The 12,200-nt window shown below is 42.9% G+C and overlaps 1 protein-coding gene across 11 annotated transcripts in view; it reads right to left on the bottom strand.

The window, feature by feature from the left end:
* Positions 1–12,200, bottom strand: part of cadm2b (cell adhesion molecule 2b) — a 1,102,220-nt gene that overhangs the window by 903,241 nt on the left and 186,779 nt on the right. The gene's annotated exons all lie outside the window — the stretch shown is intronic.

Below are 12,200 nucleotides of genomic sequence, written 5' to 3' on the forward strand. Positions count from 1 at the left end.
ATGGGGGAAAAGCAGGCAGGTGCCTGAATAAAAAGGGTGGGGAGAAGAAAAGAATGGGGAGGGGGAAGAGCACAGGCCAACAGATAAAAGGGGATAATTAAACATGGATAGGACAGGAGAGAAAAGGTGAGAATTTATTAGGGGAAAGGTGGCTCTGTGAATGCACAGCTAGAGAAAAGAAGACACCCGATTTCCTCTGCCTCCAGGCACATTTTTCCATTTATCCCTAATCGGTCCTATAACCATATAACAATTACAGCACAGAAACAAGCCAGTTCAGTTCTTCTAGTCCATGATGAACACCTTCTCCCACCTTGTTCCATTGACCCGCACCCAGCCCATAATCTTCCATACCTCTCTTGCTCAAATACCAATCCAACTTTTCCTTAAATATTAAAATCAAGACCGCATCTACCACTTTAGCTGAAAGGTCATTCCACATTCCCACCACCTTCTGAATGAAGAAATTGCCCCTCATGTTTCCCCTATATGTTTCCCTCTTCAATCTCAATCCATGTCCACTTGTTTGAATCTCCTCCACTCTCAATGGAAAAAAGCCTATCCACATTAACTCTATCTGACCCCCTCATAATTTTAAATACCTCTCTTGAATCACCCTCAATCTTCTATGCTCCAAGGAATAAACTCCAAGCCTGTTTGACCTTTCCCTGTAACTCAAACCCTGAAACCCAGGCAACATTCTTGCAAATCTTCTCTGCACTCTCTCTATTTTGTTGATATCTTTCCTATAATTCAGTGATCAAAACTCCACACAATATTCCAAATTTGGCCTTACCAATGGCTTATACAACTACAACATGATATCCCAACTCCTATACTCAATACTCTGATTTATGAAGACCAACGTACCAAATTATGAACCATAATTCCTAAATCCTTTTGACCTACTGCACCCGTCAATTATCGACCATTTAACATTCATGACCTTTGCTGATTATTCCCACCAAAATGTAGCACCTCACACTCATCAATATTAAACTCCATCTGCCATCTTTCAGCCCACTCTTCTAACTGTCCTATATCCCACTGCAAGCTTTCAAAATCTTCTTCACTGTCCAAAATAAACACCAATCTTTGTATCATCTACATACTTACTAATCTAATTTACCACCCTATCATCTAGATCATTTATATATTTGACAAACAACAATGGACCCAATATCAATCCCTGAGGAACTCCACTAGTCACTGGCCTCCAATTTGACAAACAATTTTCTTCCACTACTCTCTGGTATCTCCCATCCAACCATTGTTGAATCAGTTTCACTACTTGAATGCTAATACCTAATGATTAAACCTTCCTAACTAATATCTTATGCAGAACCTCGTCAAAGGCCTTATTAAAGTCTATATAGACAATATCAACCCTTCGTCAACCTTCTTATTAACCTCAAAAAATTCTGTTTGTTAAACATGATCCACCCATATAAAACCACGTTGACTACTCCTAATCAGTCCCTGTCTATCCAAATAATTGTATATTCCATTTCTAAGAACACCCTCCATTAATTTACCAACCACCAACATCAGACTCACAGGCCTATAATTACCTGGTTTACTTTCAGAGCCCTTTTTTAAACAGTGGAACAACATGAGCTACCCTCCCCCATGGCTAATGAAATTTTCAATATTTCCGTCAGAGCCCCCACTATTTATAAATTAATCTCCCTCAAGGCCCTAGGGAATATCTTATCAGGACCCGAAGATTTATCCACCTTTATACCCTTTAAAGTAGCCAGTATGAACTTTTCATTAATCTGTATATTTTCCATAACTTCATAACTAGCTTTCCTTACTTCACCTGACTCAATATTCCTTTCCTTAGAAAATACTGAAGAAAAATCAATCATTTAAAATGTCCCCATCTCTTCTGACTCCTCACATAAACTACCCCTCTGATCCTCATGGGGCCCAATTTTATCCCTCACTATTCTTTTACTTTTAATGTACCTGTAGAAACCCTTTGAATTTATTTTTTACCTGGCCTGCCAAAGCCTCACATCTCCTTTTAGACTTTCTAATTTCTTTCTTGATTTTTTTTCACTCTTTATATTCCTCAAGCTCCTCATTTATTCCCTGCTGTCTATACCTATTTTATACATCCATTTTCCTCTGAACCAAATTCTCAATATCCCTTGAAAACCATTGTTCTGTAGCACTGCTAAAGGCAAAGCTGCTGAAATAAATGCTGTCCATACTAAGCAAGTAAACAAATAACTGCCGTTAATTCAAACCACGCGTGTTCCTTTTTAGGGGAGGCGACAGGCTCACAGGAGTGATGTCATAATGCTGTTGTGGCCTGAGCGATATATCTACAGGCCACCCCAGGCCAATCTTCCCCACGACCTGGAGATGGCAGGTATTCAATCAAGTGCATGGACTCTCTCATCCTTCCATCCAGTCAATAATCAGCCTCATTTCGGACAAGTTCGTATGGTACGGTCTTTTGCACGAAGTTTCACTTTGGGCAAAAACCTGTGTACAATGCCAGCGAGTCAAAGACCATCGGCACACTAAAGGCCCAGTGCAACGTTTCCCACGTGGATATTGTAGGGTCTCTTTCCCTCAGCCTGGCCATTCCCCTGACAATGCGCTCCTGCAGCCTGAACCTCTGTGCGGTGGGGGGCATGCCAGCTGTTCACTGCAGCAATTCAGCCCGTCATATGCGGGGTTCACCCAAGCCGCTATGCCACCTCCCCCCCCCAAAGAATCGCAGTCTCTTTGGGTCAGGTTTGGGAGATTGTCTTTGGGAGGGTGCCCCCAGCACCATAGTGTAGGGGGGCAGGGAAAGGCTCTAAACTGTCCAAGTGGGCTTTCTTGAGTCGATTGACTGTAAATATGTTGTGCCTGCCTCCAATGTCTAAAGCATATACAACCCCCTCCTTTCTCAGTACCTTGAAAGGTCCTTCGTAAGGGCACTGCAGGGGGGGGGGGGGGGGAGGTACCTGATTTGCCCTGTCTTACAAAGACAAAGTCCATGGCTTTGAGTTCATGTGGGACATGGCTGGTTGGCATCCCATGGGTAGTGATTGGATGTAGACGTGGGTAGGCAGTATGGTTCCTCAGCCGCTGTCCATGGTGTTCAGTGGTGGTTCCATTGAGCTGAAATAGACATCACCTGGGATGGAGAGCGGTGCGCAATAGACCATTTCTGCCGATGACGTGGGGAGGCCCTCTTTAGGTGCTGTGCAGACACCCAGCGGAACCCATGGGAGTTCATCCATCCAGTTGGGCCCATGCAGCCATGATTTGAGGGCTGCTTTTAGATGGTGGTGAAAGCACCATCTGTGGTGGCTGTGTGGTGTAGCTGGCTGCTGCAGAATTTGGCCATGGTTGCCCAGAGGGAAGAGGGAAACTGGGCTCTCTGGTCCAAAGTTATGTGGGAAGGGACACCAAAGCAGGCCACCGACTGTGAGGTAAAGGTTCTCAGTGTTCTCAGTGTTCTCAGGTCTCAGTGTTGCAGGCCAGCATGGGCACTGCCTTTGGCCAGCGGGTAAACCAGTCTACCACAGTGAAAAGGTACCTCATCCCATGGCTGATGGGAAGGGACCCTACATTTTCCACGTGGGAAACGTTGCACTGGGCCTTTAATGTGCCGATGGTCTTTGGCTCGTTAGCATTGTACACAGGTTTTTGCCCAAAGTGAACTTGGCACAAAAGACCGTACCATACGAACTTGTCCAAAATGAAGCTGATTGTTGACCAGATGGAAGGATGAGAGAGTCCATGCACTTGATTGAATACCTGCCATCTCCAGGTCGCGGGGAAGATTGGCCTGGGTTGGCCTGTAGACAGATCGCACAAGAGTGCTGGGCCTCCTGGGTCCGGCATAAACTCCTTAATTTGTAGCCTAGTGATGGTGGTGTGGTATGCCTGTGTGTCGGCATCTTCAGCCTGGTCCTTGGTGAGCTGAGCTGTGTCGATGCCATCCGTTGGAGATCGTTGGCCTGGACAGTGTGTCAGCCACCACACTATGTGGCGGATGTTCGTTGTATATTCAGAGATGTACAAAAGGTGACATTGTTGCTTCGCTGACCAGGGGTCCAAGACTTTGCCCGGAGCCTGAACCAGCAGCTTGTGGTCTGTGTAGACTGTGAACATTCGGCCCTCGAGGATATACCGGAAATGGAGTAAGGCCAGGTACATTGCCAGCAGTTCACAATCAAAAGCACTGTACTTCAGCTCGGGTGATCAGAAGTGTTTGCTAAGAACACGAGTGGCAGCCATTGGTGATCCACCCACTGTTGCAGCACTTCGCCCACTGCCCAGTCTGAGGCATCCGTCGTTATCAACAGGGGTAAGTCAGAATCCAGGTGTGCCAGGAATATGACTTTGTAATGTGCTATTTTGATCTCCTCGAATGCCTGGAGTGCCTCTGCAGACCAGTTGGGCTCCTTGTTACCTGCCTTAATGAGGTTGAAGAGAAGCCACATGGTGGCTGCTGCTCCGAGGAGAAAGTGATGATAAAAATTCACCATCCCAAGGAATTCCTACAGGCTTTTGAGAATTTTGGGCCTGGGAAAGTTCCAAATGGCCTCGACCTTGTCAGGCAAAGGCGTTGCTCCTTCGCTGGAGATGCGGTGCCCAAGGAAGTTGATGGTGAACAAACCAAATTGGAACTTGGTTGATGGTTAGCCCGAAAATCTGCAGCCAGGCAAACAGGCGTTTTAAATGTTCTTTGTGGGTCCTGGCCTCTGGGCTGGCAATGAGGATGTTGTCCAGGTACACGAAAATCCTCTCCATGTCTCTTGCCACTACATCCATGAGACACTGGAATGTTGGGGATGCGTTTTTCAGCTTGAATGGCATTCTCAGGAAATTGAAGAGGCCAAATGGGCTGATTATGGCCATCTTCCAGATGTTGTCCTGGTGCAGCGGGATCTGGTGGTAGCCCTTCACCAGATTGACTTTAGAAAAAATCTGGGCACCTTGGAGTCAAGCAGCAAAGTCCTGTATGTGCGGGATGGGGTATTGATCACCTTGGCCTTATGTGCTGACCATGCGAATGGCTCATTCGTACCAGCTAATTTCAAATGGCTCAAGCAGAAACCGGTTAAACATCATGTACTTGCTGTCCACGGGTGCCTTCTTGACACGGGGCGACTTTCGCTGCTGTGGCAGTGTCCAAGGTGCTGACCATGTGCCAGAACTTTGTGTCCTTGTGTCCTTGGCTGTTACTCCTTGCAGGGCAAACTGTGATTCTGCAAGTGCAGCCAGCTGTGTGGCTGGTTTGTCCAGAATGACGGCAAGTGGACGCACGAATTCCATTGGTGGCAGCCGCTTGGGCTGTGGACAAGTCGGCAGGATTCATCTTGCTATGTGTTTTGAGTTCTGAAAACATTAGAACCTGTTCAGGGTCACCACTGTAGCATTGCTAAAGGCTGAAATAAATGCTATCCACACCAAGCAAGTAAATTAACAAATGCCGTTTATTCAAACCATTCGCATTCCTTTTTTAGGGGAGGCGACAGGCTCACGGGAGTGATGTCGTAATGCTGCTGTGAGGCCTGGCCGTACCCCTGACAACACAATCCTGCAGCCTGGAACTTCTGTGCAGCAGAGGGAAAGCCCGTGCCCTGCCACGCTGGCTGTTCACTACAGTGATTCAGCCCGTCATAGGCGGGGTTGACCTGGCCCACTACAGTTCCTTATTTTTCTTTAACCTTTCCTTCAATCCTCACAGGGTCATATCGACTCTACTCTCAAAATTTCCCCTTTGAATATCCTCCATTTATCTGTTACATCCTTCCCAGAAAATAAATTATCCCAATCCACACCTTCTAATTCCTTTCACATCTCCTTGAAAATAGCTTTGTTCCAATCAAGAATCTCTTACTCTCATCATTCTTTTGTTCTTCACATACAAGGAGAATGCCTTTGGGTTTTCCTTAATCATACTTACAAAGGTCTTCTCATACATCCTTCCAGTTATCTGAAGTTCTTGCTTAAGCTCATTCCTGGCTACCATATAATTCTCATGAGCTCTTCCTAACCTGTGCTTCCTTCTTCTGCCTGACGAGCTGCCCCACCTTTCTCATCAACCATGGCTCCTTTACCAACTTCTCCCCATCTCATTGAGGCAAACCTACTTAGAATGTCGTGCAAATATTCTTTAAATATTCTCCACATTTCTGTTGTGCATTTCCCCAAGAACATCTGTGCCTAATTTACTCTCCCAAATTCCTACCTTATCCCATGATAATTAGCCCTTCCCCACTTCCCACTCTGGCTGCTCCTATTCTTGTCCATAGCTGTGATAAAGGTCAGGGAATTGTGATCACCATCTCCGAAATGCTCACCCAAGAGGTCTGTCATGTGACCAGGTTCATGACCCAATATTCGATCCAGAAAGGATTCTCCTCCAGTTGGCTTGTCCACAGCTGACAAATTCTGCTTCATCTGAACCTTTCGCACTGGCACCAATTTAAGTTTCCCATGACAACAATGCTGTTATTTTTTTATTTTTCCTAAATCTGCCAAGTTATCTGTTCCTTAGTGTCCCAGTGGCTATTTGAGGGCTATAGAATATTCCCAATGGAATGATGACTACCTTCTTGTTTCTAACTTCCATCCACAATGTCTCAGTAGACGATCCCTCCACTATGTCCTACCTTTCAGTTGATGTTATGCTATCAATAATTAGCAGTACCACTCTTCCCCACCTCCCTCCATCCATTTTTACATTATTTCCTATCCCTTTAGAAACATCTAAACCCTGGAACTTGCATCAACCAAGTCTCCACCATGGCCACAACATTGTAATTCCGTTACTGAACCATGCTCAAAGTTCATTACTCTTATTCTTCATATTTCTTCCATTAAAGAACACACATTTTAATCCAACCAACTATGCTCTATCCATTACCTGTCAATCCTCACAGCTTTATTACACACAGCATCTACATTTTTTTTCCCCATCAACTGACCCAATACTCCAGTTCCCAACCACCTCCCCACAGCTTTAACAAATGTGTCTGCAAGGATATTGGACCCTTACCAGTTCAAATACAACCCATTCCTTTTGTACAGGTCATACCTTCCCCAGATCTCAATGATCAACAAACCTGAACCCCTGCACCAACTTTTCAGCATTCATCTGCCATAACTTCCTATTCTTGTCCTCACTGGTGTGTGGCATAAGCAGCAATCCAAAGATTATTACCCTCAAGGTCCTGCTCTTTAGCTTCCTTCCCAGGTGCACTTCTCACAGGTGTGGTTATCAAGGACACGTGTTGTTCCAGATTATCCACATATTGCAAGAGGAGTATACTACTACCCTGGTTCAGAATGTTCCATAAGGCCTTATCTGAACTCACCGCTCTTACCCATGTCTTCTTACTGAAGCCTTTTGCCTTGAGGGCTCCTGTTACAGTCACACGTTCCTCTTTCTCAGCCTCTGCTTGATGAAGCCTCTCTAGCCAAAGCCTCCAAGTCCCACTCCCACATTGGCCAATCCTACAATGGCCCCTCCTACAATGGCAACTTCATTTGAACTTCCCTTCTTTTTTATTGGGTGTTGGGTCAACCTGAATTTAATTTGCTCCCACTCACTGAAGCCCTCCTCCTGCACTCTACTCAATTTTTGGATATTTACAGAATTTTCTTTTTGCAATTCTGTTAACTTTTTATTTGATTTACAAACCAGTATTTACTACAATAGAACGTAGAACATAGAACAATTCCAATAAATGTAATTTTCTAATAAACTATAGCTCAATTAACTTTATCATTACATCACTTCAAGGGGTTTAAACTAGATTGGCAGGGGGAGGGGAACCAGAGTGTTAGATCAAAGAGTGAGGTGGAGGAACACTCAATATTCGACCCGGGAGAAGAGGAAGTGCAACTTGTTTGCCTCCATGGCCACAACTCCGGTGGAGTTCTGTAGAAAGACCTCAAAGCAGCTTAGCCAGAGTTCAAATCAGTCTGAGGCTTCTGGCAATTGTGGGTCGATCTCCAGCTTATCAGGCTTCAAGAGTTGTTCCATCGTTGGAAAAAAATGGTAAATAAAATTGATGCGCTATCAAGAACTCAAAAAAACTAGTTTTGGAACAATAAGCTTTTATATACAATAAACTTGAAGGTCATTCTGTGCTGTGACCCAAGCTTTTGGGGGAGGGGTTATGGTGTTGGAGACTTAATACAGGATCAAGAGGGAGGAGCCAACGGTCTAGCTCCAAGACAGAGCAGAGCCAGCAGCCAATTTAGAGTGTACAGCAGTTCATCACACAGTGCCCCTCCCCTTTCTTCTTTTTCCCTCAGATTTTTATTCAACTGCCTGCTGCTTTTTGCTCATACCTTGATGAAGGCATCAAACCTGAACCATTTGATATATATTTTTGGCTGCTATGGATATTGCAAGACCTACTGATTTTCTCTAACATTTTTGTGTATTAAATGCTTTTTGGAATCCTACTTTTCACTGAAAACATTGCCTTATATTTAGCCTCCCAAAATGGAACATCTTACATTTGTTTCATATTTCTCTCAAAACCTCATGTTAACAAAAATTTATCAATCTCCAATTTAAAACTAATTGATTTAGATTAAAACATTCTCCAAAAACAAGAAAGGATTCTAACCATAAGACACAAAGGTACAACAGTTATCCAAAATCTTGATAATCTTAAGAATGCGACTGTGTGTGTGTGTGTGTGTGTGTGTGTGTGTGTGAGAGAGAGAGAGAAAGAGAGAGATGAGTGAGCTTGTGTGTGCACATGTTCCATCTCGATACCAGACAAGTTGTATAAGATGACACATTTTGGGCCTAATAGCTAGGGTCCAGTAATGCTCTAAGTGCAAAACATCATGAATAATTCTGAGTTAAACAGGGAAGTCAACAGACACTGATTTTAATGCAATACACAAAAGTGCTGGAGAAACTCAGCAGATCAGTAGCATCGATGTCCATGTTAATGCCATCGAGTTGAAGAGTGCCCAGATGGAATACATACAACCCTGAGATTCTTTTTCCTGCAGGCCAGACAGAAATCACATTTATCAGTAACTGTAAATTGTACTCAAGAAAAAATATGAATACAGAAGAAAGATGGTGGGAAGGTTAGTACCAGTGACTCAGGTTCAAATCCAGAACTGTCTGTACATTTTCTCCATGACTGCGAGGGTTTCTTCCAGGCCCTCCAGTTTCCTCCCACCCTTCAAAATGTATGGGTGTTGAAGATTAATTGGGTTATTTAGGTGGCACCAGCTCGTGGGCAGGAAGATCTTGTTACCATAATGCATGTCTAAATAATAAATTATAAAAGTAAACAAAGAAATGTAAACCGACTGTCCAATAAAGAGAAAAAAATTCAATGAAAAATAATGTGCAAAGTAAGAATCTTTAAATGAGTCTCTGATTTGAATTTGTTGTTTAGGTGGAGGGAAAGCAGCTATTCCTGAACCTTGTGGCACACATCTTGTGGCACCTATATCTCTTTTCTGATATGGGCAATGAGCATATCCTGGGTGGTATGTATCCTTGATGATTGCTTCTGCTCTCCAATGGCAGCATTCCATGTAGATTTTCTTGATGGTGGGCAGATTTTTACCTGTGTTGTATTGGGGTACGTTCAATATCTTTTGCAGAGCTTTCTGCTCAGAGGATTGGTGTCCCTCATACCAGAAGTTTGCAAAAGTTTTTGATGTCATACTGATCCTCAAAAATTCCTTAGGAAGTAGAGGCAATGACGTGCTTTCTTCACAATAACATTAGTATGCTGGGTCCTGTAAGGTAAAACATCATGAGATGGGAATGTGTAAGGAGTTACAGGGAGTGTTTGGGAGATGGACAGGGCTGTAACAAGATGTGAATGCATCCTTGTACTTACAAGATAAGAGAGACATTGATGGATTGAGAGGCAGGAAGCTAGCAGGGAAAGGATAGCAACAGTTTTAGTCATTGGACAAGTAATGATATGATGATGTTCTAAGCACGTATCCAAGGGTATAAAAAATCACCATTTTGCTGATAACGGCAGAATGCATTCTCCGACTAACATGGTTAGTCGCAAGTGTTACAATCCGGTAATAAAGAACAAAGAACCCTGATTTCGACTCAGTCTGGTGTTTGTCTCACTCATTCATGAACAAAGCAGACCTAACAGTCCAGGAAAGGTTCTCCAACATAGTGACTCCCAGGAATTCAAATTTGCTCACCCTCTCCACCTCTGGTCTTCCCTTCCTGAAATCCACAATCAGTTCTTTGGTTTTGGTGGCATTGAGTGCAAGGTTGTGTTAGTACACCATTCGTCAAGTTTTCAATCTCCTTCTTATATGCTGACTCATTGTCCCTTTTTTAGACAATCCACCTCCATGATATTGTCAGCAAATTTGTATAAGTGTTGTGGTCATACTGAGCCATACAGTCAAAGGTGTAAAGTGAGTAGAACGGGACTAAGAATGCAGCCCTCTGGAGGTACTGATTGTGATTATGGAGGCGATGTACTTACCAATGCTCACAGATTGTCATCTGGAGATATAGAAATCCAGGATCCAATTACACAGTGGGGTGTTGAGTCCCAGGTTTTGGAGTTTGCTTATCAGTTTTGAGGGGATGATGGTGTTGAATGCCAAAGATAAAGATGATAAATGATAAAGAACATTCTGATGTAGATGTCTGCCATTCAGGGGTTCACAGTTTATTGGAGTCCCAGTGAGATGGCATCTACCATAGTCCTGTTACTGCGCTAGGCAAATTGGAACAAATCCATGTTGCCATTCAGACAGAAGATGATAAGCTTCAACACCAGCCTCTCAAAACACATCATCACTGTGAACAGTATCCCTCTTCCCAAAACACTGCAAATTTCAGATACATATCCAGTTATTTTTTGGTAAATGCCTCCATCTGCAATTAAAACATGCATCTGAATTTCAAGGCTCAAGTTTCTAGAAATATTGTTGAAGGTGCTGAGATTTCATGTATTAATGATAATTGATTAATTCAATTACTTGGAATATAAATCAATTATTAAGGTAATTTATACATCAGAAATGTTTTTGAACACTGAATAAAATAACCAATAATAACAATGAATTCCAATGAGTAACTTATTCAAGAGCTGCAGGACACAGTTGTCGAATATAATTCCTTTTAAAAATGAGCACTCTGTCTTGTATAACCCATCAAAGGAAGATCTTCAGTGGGCACTGATTTTTTTTCTCCTGTAGGAGATAAAAATAAATAAATTGAAGAAATCAATGCGCCACATATTCCTGAACATTCTCATTCATCTTCTAACAGTTAGTTAAAGAGCTCCAATCACAGACGCCTGAGATCATCTGGTTGCCTTTCTGAACAATGATTCTTTTTTGTTGCTCATACAAATTTGTTTGATTTTGACATTCCTTAGGGTGACCCCGAGCGAGCAATAGGGAATGTATCCATTTCAAACCACTAGCCAACTACTGGTGAGACCAGGTCTTCTTCACGTGAGACAGTCAACAAATATCACATTAACTGGCAAGGATAAATGAACCATGGTAGTTTTGAAAGGGCAAGTGAAATAATCTTATACTTATCAGTGGATATGCAACATTGAGGTGATCTTTTTCTAAGTTATGTGCAAAGTCTGACCACATTTTGATTTTGAAAGAAGGTTTAATTTTTTAAATAACAATAGTTAATGGAAAGATTTTGGCTCAAGGGGCTTTAGCAATAAGAAGGTGAGGTAGTGGTACAGGAATTGAAATAAGAATGGGCCACTCTATTGGAGGAACCAAAAGGATTCAACAGGTAGGCAAAGGTAAGGGCAGATTTTAGATATATATATGTTTTGTTCCTCTAGTCATAAACAGTGGGAATGGCAGCCAGGGCAGGGGTGTCAAAGAATACAGCAGGATATAGATAATTTACAGATATGGAAAGAGAAATAGTGAGTCAAGTTTCATTGAAATATATGTGGATTGTTACACTTTAGGAGGACAAATGTAAGAGGAAGGTGTACTGTATGCAGAACTCTCAACAGCAATGATGTGCTTACCTGTTGAATCCTTTTTGTTCCTCCAATTATCAGGACTTCCCTTGGCTTCTAACACTCCAGAGAAAACAACCTACTTGTGTCGAGTCTTCCAATAGCTTATACCCTCTAATCCACCATTTCCTTGTAAATCTATCCTTTTCAAAGCCTCCACAACTTTTCGGGGGTGACCAGAATTGCACACAATATTCTGGTATG

This window comes from Narcine bancroftii, chromosome 7, assembly GCF_036971445.1.
Source record: "Narcine bancroftii isolate sNarBan1 chromosome 7, sNarBan1.hap1, whole genome shotgun sequence".
Taxonomy (NCBI): Eukaryota; Metazoa; Chordata; class Chondrichthyes; order Torpediniformes; family Narcinidae; genus Narcine; species Narcine bancroftii.